Source organism: Podarcis melisellensis (assembly GCF_964234715.1).
Source record: "Podarcis melisellensis genome assembly, chromosome: 17".
NCBI lineage: Eukaryota > Metazoa > Chordata > Lepidosauria > Squamata > Lacertidae > Podarcis > Podarcis melisellensis.
The window spans coordinates 28,366,997-28,378,916 of record NC_138534.1 but is presented as its reverse complement, the minus strand read 5'-3'; positions in this window follow the sequence as shown (position 1 = coordinate 28,378,916).

Genomic DNA, 11,920 nt, shown 5'->3' with positions numbered 1-11,920 from the left:
TTACGTATCCAGAGCAGTACGTAACCCAAGGGTCCACTGTCTATAGAAAAGAGTGGCAGGCATTATATTAGGGTGGTCATGCACACATATTAGGGCTTATTTCAATGTGAAGTAAGTGCATGGAATGCCATGAGTTGGATTTTTCAAAAGCATGCTTTCTGCCACATTTAGTCTGCATAACTTCAGCCTAATTTACAAGCAGTAGACATGCTCAAGCTCTGGACTATACCACTTCAGATTGTGGATAGAAAATTGTTTTTGAAAGCTCTGCAAAAATGCACTTGGCTTTATTTTTAAAGCTTGTTATATTAAACAACACAATGTTACTTCTGTAGCAGTTTCTCTTAAGGGAATAAAAAAAAAAATCTGATATCTTCATGCTCTTGAGAAAACTCTTTTGTATATTTTATAGAGTTAAGAGAGCCCTCTACTGGCCAGTTCCGTGATATATTTGAGTATATTGTGTAGGCGATTAGCCTCTGATTTAAAGATTTGGATTGCCCACCACCTGTAAAGCAGAAATAAATTAAGGTCTATTTCACTTATCATTGCGCAAAAGCACACTCCTTTCAGTCACAGGTGCACAGCAAAAAAAGGCAGTTTCCTCGCACTGTAAGGTGTTACTTGCGTTGCATGCTTTCAGATACCTGTTTGTTTAAAAAAACATCCGTTTTTTGATATGTGTGGAGCCTGCAAGAAATGTTTCCCTGTTCCTGTTTAGAGTTCTAGCCAGCTATGATCTCTGCCAGCAATTCCAACCCCTTCTGCCTGGAGAAAAAAGAAGCAGCCAGTTTTCCACGAATGTTGAGTGTGCTCAGTTCCCATGAGTCTGCTTTTTGGGGAGTGGATGGTACTTGCTTGCTTCCTGCAGCCACACAGAATGGGTGAAGACTTTGATCCCAGTTCACAGGCTCCCTAAAACACTGGAGAAACCAGTTTTAGCAGGGATAACAGCGAGACACAAGAAGCGTAGTTGAGACTACAGCGCCCCATCACATTTGTTTCAGTTTTCTCTGTCTAGACTTAACATGCTGATCCTAAGTACGTTTAATTTAAAAGAACTTCCTTTAGATATGTGTTCCAAGAATGCAGCTAAAGATCTTACAGCTATATATTTGGCAGGAGTTTTCCTCCCCTTCTGCATCCCATTTTTTTAAAATTGGGAACTTTTGCCTTTAATAATGTTTTCTTGTAGGTGCTGCTAATATTTTAAATGTGTACACTGTATGCTCTTGCCAAGGGACTAAGCATTTTCAGGCAGGGTGGAATTGAATGGATTGTTCCATCAGTGTAAGCATTTCTCCCCTCTTGCCCCTGACCACCATGTTCTGTTCTGGGGCTTCTTCTGACCCTCCACAGCAGATTTGGAGGAGGCAAGAGGGGGGAGCCCTGCAGTATTTGCAGCCTGGCCTATCATAGAGACAGCAGCAGAAGGCATTGCAGGCTGGCTCAGTCCCACCACCAGAACACAGGACTTGCTGATCAGAAGGTCAGTGGTTCGAATCCCCACGACGGAGTGAGCTCCCATTGCTCGGTCCCTGCTCATGCCAACCTAGCAGTTCGAAAGCACGTCAAAGTGCAAGTAGATAAATAGGTACCACTCTGGCGGGAAGGTAAACGGCGTTTCCGTGCGCTGCTCTGGTTTGCCAGAAGCGGCTTAGTCATGCTGGCCACATGACCCGGAAGATGTACGCCAGCTCCCTCGGGCAATAAAGCGAGATGAGCGCCGCAACCCCAGAGTCAGCCACGACTGGACCTAATTGGTCAGGGGTCCCTTTACCAGGCTCTGCAAGCACTATAGATCCTCTACGTGTCCCTATTTTCCAGGGACCGCCCCGGATTTACAGAAGCCGTCCCGATTTCTGATTTGATCCTGGAATGTCCCGCTTTTCGGAGAAAGGGAGGGTTTGGAGTTATGTGACGCTTGAGCCAAGGAGATAAGTAACCTTTAGAAGACACCTGAAGGCAGCCCTGTATAGGGGAGTTTTTATAAATGTTTAATGTTTAATTATATTTTTATAGAGGTTGGAGCTGCCCAGAGTGGCTGGGACAACCCAGTCAAATGGGTGGGGTATAAAGATTATTATTATTATTAAGGATGTCCCTATGTTCATCGGAGCAATGTTGGAGCAATTGTAAGGGGAGGCCTGTGCTTGCAGATGTGAGTGGAAGGATACTACAGTACTGCTCAATCCACACACACCCCAGCTTGGCATAAGGTGGTAGCTGCCCTGCTTCCTAAAGCAGGGGAAGATTTCAAGTATTGCGTACCACATTCTAGTCCAGTAGTTCTCAAACCTTTTTCTCTGGGAGAAAAGACCCAGTGTGGTGTAGTGGTTAAGAGCGGTAGTCTTGTAATCTGGTGAACCGGGTTGATTCCCTGCTCCTCCACATGCAGCTGCTGGGTGACCTTGGGCTAGTCACACTTCTTTGAAGTTTCTCAGCCTCACTCATCTCACAGAGTGTTTGTTGTGGGGGAGGAAGGGAAAGGAGATTGTGAGCTGCTTTGAGACTCCTTTAAAGGGAGTGAAGCTCGTTAAAGGGAGTGAAGCTCACTGGAAGGACAGATTGTGAAGCTGAGGCTCCAGTACTTTGGCCACCTCATGAGAAGAGAAGACTCCCTGGAAAAGACCCTGATGTTGGGAAAGATGGAGGGCACAAGGAGAAGGGGACGACAGAGGACGAGATGGTTGGATAGTGTTTTCGAGGTTACCAGCATGAGTTTGACCAAACTGCGGGAGGCAGTGGAGGACAGAGGTGCCTGGCGTGCTCTGGTCCATGGGGTCACGAAGAGTCGGACACGACTAAACGACTAAACAACAAAGGGAGTGAAAGGCGGGATATCAAATCCAAACTCCTCTTCTTTTTCTGTGCAGCACTTTTAAGAATTAAAATTTGCTTGCGCCACACCAGTTTTTTTATTGATAAGAAATATACTGGAAAACCAGAAGACACAACAAGTAGATTTTATTTAATTTAATAAATGTGTATAGCACCCTTCCTCCAAAGACCCCAGGGTGGTTCACAACAGGAAAAACACAGCATGAGAATAGAAAATGCCAAGCAAGGCATGAAGGCTTCCCTTGTTGGCACCTGGTGTTCGGAAGTAACTTGTCCTCTAGCTATCAGGTGCAAAAGCCATCAGTCCAAGTGGGAAAGGGATGAGTTGTGCTCACCCCCTGCCGTCTAGGTTGCTCTCTTAAAACAGAGAACAGCTGTGTCCCATCCAGCCCCCCACTGTGGCTCCCTGCCTGATTTTAACTTTTATTTAATACAGAGCATTTGTCCTTGCATCAGAAGACATATGGCGAAACAATGGCCCATTAAACGAACATTCGCTGGCTTTCATCAGCTTGCTTTGCAGGTTCAGCATTCTTTCATGTGTGTGTTTCCTTTAAATGTTGGTTTTCCGCACTAAAAATCCATTACATGCAAAAGAAAGTCACATTAAATTTGGAGGGAAGTTTTTTTAAAATATATATTAAATGAGCTAATGATAACCTTTTAGTAATAGTGGCAATGCTGCCCTTTGTTTTTGATTTGGCTGCAGTCTAGCGAGGGAGAAACTTCCCTTTCAACTTTTAAATGGCACATTCTGCATATTTGCAGCAGGAAAACATTGGGTCCTTTAAAGTGAGAGGCAGGCGCAGATTATTATCCAGGGGATGCTCTGGAAATGTATGGTAAGCGGCAGCCTTCCCCAAGTCTAACTTCCAGGGCTCTCAGCCCTGCCCTTTGCCCCTCTTTTTTGAAAAATAAAATGATCTCTCACACATGGATCAATTACTATCCTCTGAAATACTTTTTAAACGCCGGGGAGTTGACAGCTGTACCAATAGTCCTATTCCTTTGGGGGGCACTATAGCACAGCTTTTTAAAGCCTTGCATAGAGGACTCGGTTGACTTCAAAAGCAAGTCGGAGTCTTCTTTCCTTTAAAAGCATGCAATTATCTTGAGAGGTGGGGGAGAAGGACGAATTCCCAACGGGATTCAGCCAAAGGTATGTTATATGCATCCTATTCTTCCTGCACTTTTCGGTTGTTACTTAACTTGAAAGGTCAAGAAGAGAGCTATGAATGTTAAGAAGCTGCAGTAGTAGCTCAGTCGTGGACATATGCTAGGCTAGGAGAATGTTCTGCTGGGGGCATGTTCTACCAACACAAACTGATCTGCACAGTGATTCAGGCACATTAAGAGTAGCTCCATATGTTTTTGGGCGAGCCAACTGGATGAACTCGGGTGACATGCATCGAGGCTATTCTTGGCCCATGGTTAACCCGGTCCTGAGTTTTTGGCTATTCTGTAGATGTCGGAAAAGCTGTTTTTGTAAACTGAAGAAAGTTATCAATCTTCTCTCTAGAACGATCAAACATTCCTAGATAAAGGAGAGCGTTTTCGATGGCTCAGTTCAATACTTTGGTGTCTGCATTCAGGGAAGGTTGTTTTTTGAGGCGGCCTCTCAGCATTTGAAAGTTTATCCTTGGGAAAGCAGCTCAGCCCATGTTCTTCTACAATGTATTTTTTTTAACAGGTTATAAGATCCTGATTTATTTTCCTCTGCATTTAGGGAACTTGGATAAATTCCGTGTTTCAGTTTTGATGGCACATTCCAACCCTAAGGGTATATATGATCATGTTCGTTGCTGTGATCACAATGATGAAAATGTCAGATGCATTTCGAGTTTGCATTTTAAAAAACCATTTCTGACTGTTTTTGGATTTTGCTATACCCTTTAAAAGGCACAATTTCTATGTATGTGTATTGTGATTTCTCTCTCTCTCTGCTGTAGTTGATTTGTTAATCCTGCATTGCATTTGACGTTGATGGTCTGTAGATCAAGTAAAGTGAAATTGAATAGCAATTAAGAAAAGTGGGAACTTGTCGTCAAGTTCTGAACACTTCTTGTCTTGCCAAAATGAACACTGCAAACGAACAGTGTTTTGACAACATCAGAAATATGCGAAAAATGAATGGCTCTTCTCGTCTTTCAAACAAATGTAATAGAAATGGTTGCAGGGATTATTGCCAGATTATTGAGTGCGGGTAACTTTGGAAAGCAGTGCTGCAGAAGAATGACCCAGAACCGTATGAACCAATGAGCTATTGAACAGTGAGTGCAAGTTATTTGAATGTGACACATGCCGGCATGTACCAGGAAACAAGGTATGAGATGGAGCTGACTGCTCAGAGGAACCCAATCGTATTTCAATACAAAGGGTTTTTTTAAAATTACATAATCGCCAGAGACATTTATGTTATCTCCAGCACTATCTGTCTCCTGAATTTGTTTTAATGAGGGACAGATTTTAATACACAGGATTTAATTAGGGATAGTTAAACTGGATCAGAAAACCCATGAAACCACCACACCCAAAGGTCTCCTTCGCTAGAAATGAAATCCGAAACCATTTTATGAATAAGCTGGATGAAAAAAATGCATGTAGCCTTCCCTCCATTCCCGCCCCCCCCCCTTTTGAAGCATGAGTTTGTTTTGGAAGCACTTTAATTGGGACATGTGGGGCAAAAATAGGAAGCTACAGGAGAAATCACTGAGTAACAGTATTTGTTCATCTAGCAATTCCCCCCCCTCTCTCTCTCTCTCTTTCTTTCTTTCTCTCTCTCTCTCTGACATTTTTTATTGAATTTTTCACAATACAATAAAAATAAACAAACTAATCTACAGGAAATAAAGAGAAGAAAGAAACTAAAGAAAGAAGAAACAGAAAAAAACCCACCCTGTAAGTTCCTCCCTCAGCACGATATCTAAACTTCCATCCCCTACAAAGGAAGATGTGCCCTGCCAGCTCTCACCTGGGCTCCCCCCTCTCTCCTCACAGCCCCTCACCCTGTGAGATCTTCCCTTCCCTGCCACTTCCCCTTCATCTGCGTACATTCTTACCAAAGCACAATGAGAGAGAGTAATGATACAGGAATAAAAATAAACTATCGAGGAATATAAAAGTCAAGAGAGAAAAAGAGAGAAAGAAATAGATAGAAAGACCTCCAGCTATCCACCTGTCTGTTGTGTATACAATATTTCTTCAAAATAGTCAAGGGTAGCAATCGCTTTCCAGGGCCTGGAGTGGGTTCCCCTTGCTCCCACTCACTATTTCAGGATGCCTGGGATTGAATGAGACATTTTATGCATGCTACAAGACCTGTGCTCTATTGCCGAGCCACTATCAGCCCAAAGTGCCTTCTCCCAGCTTGGGGTCTATTACTGGTCTTACACGCCACTGCAATCTCTGCCGAGTGATAGCAAAATTCCAACCTCCCCAGAGTTGTGTTTCTGTTGAGAGGATCGCGGCACGGTGGAAGCTGGTGTCATTGAGTAATATGGTTTATTAGCACACATTGACACATGGAAGTCTGCAACGGAAGAACTATAGAACATTATAACCCAAGTGTGTACAGTCATACCTTGGTTTTTGAACAGCTAGTTCTTGACCCAAACGCCGCAAACCCGGAAGTGACTGTTCTGGTTTGCAAACTAATTTTTGGAAGAGGAATGTCCGACGGGGCTTCCACGGCTTCTGATTGGCTGTAGGAGCTTCCTGTAGCCAATCAGAAGCTACGCTTTGGTTTCCGAACATTTTGGAAGTTGAACGGACTTCTGGAATGGGTTTCGTTCGGCTTCCAAGGTACCACTGTATATCATTGCCTCTCTCTTAGCTTCAGCAAGCTTGGCTCCAAAGCAGTAGTCAGCCATGGCTGCTGGTCTCTTAGTGCAGCCTTTTCCAGCCAGTGGCGTTGCAGCAGGGGCGGGCACATGTACGACATTGCTCTGTATGGCACATGCGCTGTACACAGCAGTTTGCCACCCTGGGTGTCACTCCTGTTTCCAGCCACCATGATTGACTAAGGGCTGGGCAATATCCAGTTGTCAACATCATGATATATCGGCAGCTAAAAACATTGGGGTATACCACGATGTCTGAAACAAGGATGGAACCATGTAGAAGCAAATGGGCGTAATGTCCTGGCAGCTGCTACCTAGACTGAGAGAGGTGGAGAGAAGGAAGCAGCTAAATCTTGTGTTGATTTCTGGATGGGGCAGAGACGGAAACAGGAAGAGTGAGACACTGGAGGGGGAACCCCCACATCCAGATTCTCATTAGGAGAAGCCTTGTAGCCTCAATATTATTATTAGGAGGAGAGATACATTGCTTCCCATGGAGAAGAAGGGTAATAAAGGACTCCCAAGTTCAGAGCCAATGAAGAAGGGAGACTAGTCACCCATCAATAAGCAATTCCTTCCTGTTTTCCCCACCCCCCTAACAACTCTCCCTCATATGCCAATTCCCCTACAAACTGTGATGGAGCTCCCATCAGATGTCAAGGAGATGAACAACGATATAACCTTTAGAAGACATCTGAAGGCAGCCTGTATTAGGGAAGCTTTTTAATGTTCAATGTCTTATTATGTTTTTATGAGAAAAGAAATGACAAACCTAGACAGCATCTTAAAAAGCAGAGACATCACCTTGCCAACAAAGGTCCGTATAGTTAAAGCTATGGTTTTCCCAGTAGTGATGTATGGAAGTGAGAGCTGGACCATAAAGAAGGCTGATCGCCAAATAATTGATGCTTTTGAATTATGGTGCTGGAGGAGACTCTTGAGAGTCCCATGGACTGCAAGAAGATCAAACCTCTCCATTCTGAAGGAAATTAGCCCTGAGTGCTCACTGGAAGGACAGATCGTGAAGCTGAGGCTCCAATACTTTGGCCACCTCATGAGAAGAGAAGACTCCCTGGAAAAGACCCTGATGTTGGGAAAGATTAAGGGCACAAGGAGAAGGGGACGTCAGAGGACGAGATGGTTGGAGAGTGTTCTCAAAGCTACTAGCATGAGTTTGACCAAAGTGTGGGAGGCAGTGGAAGACAGGAGTGCCTGGCGTGCTCTGGTCCATGGGGTCACGAAGAGTCGGACATGACTAAACGACTAAACAACATGTTTTTATACATGTTGGAAGCTCCACAGAGTGGTTGGGGCAGCCCAGTCAGATGCATGGGGTACAAATAATACATTGTTGTTGTTGTTGTTGTTACACTGTTATTATTTATTGTATATAAGCCGCTTTGTGACTTGTGTGAGTGAAAAGTGGCACAGAAGTATAATACAAGGTGTGACCAGAAAGTTCGGTGAATGGCCACAGAAATCGGACAGTGAGAAATATTCAAACATACATACCTTACAGGCCTTCAAAGTAGGCCCCCTCTGATACAATGCACCGTTGACAACATTCATAGAACTGTTGAAAACTTCTGAAGAAGCCCTCTTTTCGTACTGCTTTCAGTTCCCTCATCACAGCAGCTTGGACACTTGTGAAATGTTGGAAAATCTGTGCCCTTTCAGTGCAGTTTTCAGTTTTGGAATAAGAAATAAATCCGGTGGGGCCATACTGGGAAAATATGGAGGGTGGGTGTTATGTATTGAGTTGAATAGGATCTAAAATGCAGCAGTCTGATTGGTCCTAGAACAATGCAGCAGTATGATTGGTCTGCAGGAGCCACCCAATCCAGCTCCAGATGGAAGTGAATCCACAACCTGATTGGCCTACAGGAGAATTCCGGAATTAGCCATTCATGTGAAGCCCATTGTGTAAATAATGTATATAAAGCAGATACTTTGGAGAAACTTTCATTTCCTCCTCACCACTATGAGCTGAATAAAGAGCATGAAATCCACTCTCAACTCTGAGTATATTTCAGTGGGACAACTCAGTAACCTTGTTAATTATTTCACATGGAATATGCAATACTTCCACCATCATTCGGATGGACAAGTGCCGATCTCGCATCAATAACTCACAAACTCTGTCGACATTTGCCGCCGTTATGATTGTCAACAGTCTGCCAGACCGAGGGCCATCTTTGATGGTTTGCCGCCCTTCATGGAAATGCTTAAACCACTCATACACTGTCTTTCAAGTTACAGCTTCATCTCCGTACAGAACTGTGATCATTTTGTGGGTTTCCAATGCCAATTGTATGTTCGAATATTTCTCCCTGTTGGATTTCTGTGACCATTCACCAAACTTTCCGGTCACACCTTGTACATAAAATGAAATGAATGTTACACACACACACACACACACACACACACACACCTACCTTAAATGCACTCCTGGGTAATTCAAATTATTCTGTTTTTACTATGAGCTGGATTCCATTTACTAGTGCTGCCAGTAGAAGACCCCAAGAAGGACTTCTACTGGAGGAATGGGCTGTTTCCCCCTTCTTCCCACCTCTACATCGCTCAAATTGGCCAAGGGGGAATGTCAGGAGAAACCCCAGAACTGCACATTGGGAGAGAAGGGAGATTGTTCCATACAGCAACCAAAAATACTAACACTGACAGAGTGATCTGCTAAGCACCACATTGAACGTATTTCTACAATTCCAGTTACTGGTGTCTGTTCTGTATTTCTACATTTTGTAAGCCTCTTGGGATAGCAGCATTACAGAAAAGCAGAGTATAAGTCAAATAAAGAAAAATCTTAACTTGCAAGAAAAGAAGGGGGGAAATGTATGGTTTAGCACGGTACTCTTGTTCTCCAACTAAACCTCATGCTAGTAACCTCATCCACCTCTGACTGTCCACACTGACTTCCACCATAGAAAATATCCCATAAGCCACTTTGATGATTTCGATACGAATACAAGGATTGGCAACATTACAACTCCTGTCAGAAATGGAATGAAGCGGCTTTAGCGCAAAGATACTTAAAAGAAGAAGAAAAAACTCCACTAGAAAACCAAGATGTAAAAGTTTCTGCTACTGACAGTTGGAAAGTAATTTATCATGTTACTAAATAAAACCCAGCAAGAATTACAGGCTTATCGCAATATTGGGAAACATCAGCATATGGGAACGATCAGGTTTATGTAAAAATACCTGGGCAGCTTTCAACTATATTTGTCACTCACTGAAACATTCTGAGCTATCTTTGTAAATGTCAGGCTATAATTCCACCCTCCCCAATAGTTCTCCCCCCCACTTTCCTCTATTTCTATGTTTCCTTGTTTGTACCTGTTGAATACTGCAGAAACATACGACTGTTGTTTTAAGCAAATATAGTGTCTCCTTGCCAACAGGAAAATCCTGTTTTGGAGAGCTTTCTTTTACCAAGGTGCCATGATGCATGAAAACATTTGTGTATTGCCACATCAGAATATGCTACTGCTTTTTCACTTTTATCCCCCCCCCCTTCAGTCAAATAGAGCAGTTAGAAGGCAGCATCGACCATTAATCAAAGCTGATGTGGAGGTCATGCATAACTTTCTGATGCATTTGTGAACCACACTGCAAGTGGCTCAAATTATTTTGTTGTTTAGTCGTTTAGTCGTGTCCGACTCTTCGTGACCCCATGGACCAGAGAACGCCAGGCACCTCTGTCCTCTACTGCCTCCCGCAGTTTGGTCAAACTCATGCTGGTAGCCTCGAAAACACTATCCAACCATCTCGTCCTCTGTCGCCCCCTTCTCCTTGTGCCCTCCATCTTTCCCAACATCAGGGTCTTCTCCAGGGAGTCTTCTCTTCTCATGAGGTGGCCAAAGTACTGGAGCCTCAGCTTCACAATCTGTCCTTCCAGTGAGCACTCAGGGTTGATTTCCTTCAGTATGGAGAGGTTTGATCTTCTTGCAGTCCATGGGACTCTCAAGAGTCTCCTCCAGCACCAAATTATAGACATTTGAATTTAGTGTTTATGTAATTTTTTTTAAGCACAGTCTAATTTCCCCCATAATGAATTATGGTGCTGGAGGAGACACTTGAGAGTCCCATGGACTGCAAGAAGATCCAACCGATCCGTTCTTAAGGAAATCAGCCCTGAGTGCTCACTGGAAGGACAGATCGTGAAGCTGAGGCTCCAATACTTTGGCCACCTCATGGGAAGAGAAGACTCCCTGGAAGAGACCCTGATGTTGGCACAAGGAGAATGGGACAACAGAGGATGAGATGGTTGGACAGTGTTCTCGAAGCTACCAGCATGAGTTTGACCAAACTGCAGGAAGCAGTGGAAGACAGGAGTGCCTGGCGTGCTCTGGTCCACGGGGTCACAAAGAGTCGGACATGACTAAACGACTAAACTACAACAACAATTTCCCCCCACATCATGTGACACCTGGTTTTTTGGGAAGTGTATTGACCTAGCCAACAATATTCCAGTGAGGTCACCCATTCATTCAAAAGTGACAATTTGTTAAAAAGTACAGAAAATCAATAAAAATAATTACTTCAGAGGAGCAACGCAGAGGATGCACATCTATTTAAAGACATCAACAATATTCTCAATGGCAGCCCTCCAGAGGGCAGTGCAGAGTTATTTAAACATCTGGCCTGTTCAAGTGCTTCAGCTCCTGTTTGCCTGTAGTCCTCAATCAGATACAGTTTCGTGACAAAAGGTAGAGGTTTACTATGCCAAGTTCAGTGTTTACTATTTTTTATTTAGAGCTCTTGACAGCTTGAGACCAGTTCATGATCAAGGTGTCTCCCCTGCCAGGTAAGTAGAGACCAGTTAACCTGGAGAGTCAACTTGCCCTATAGGTGCCTACTCAATGGCTTCAGTTTGTGAAACTGCCATGCAATGTTCATTCCACATCTGTGTGGAGCCAATCTTTCAGTAGGGCAGATTGTTTTATGATGTTTTAGGTACACTGATTAATGCCTTTAAAAAATTAATACACACACACACGGCATAATATACAGTGGTACCTCTGGTTACGTACTTAATTCGTTCTGGAGGTCTGTTCTTAACCTGAAACTGTTCTTAACCTGAAGCACCACTTTAGCTAATGGGGCCTCCTGCTGCCGCCATGCCACTGCCGCACAATTTCTGTTCTCATCCTGTAGCAAAGTTCTTAACCTGAGGTACCATTTCTGTGTTAGCGGAGTCTGTAACCTGAAGCATCTGTAAC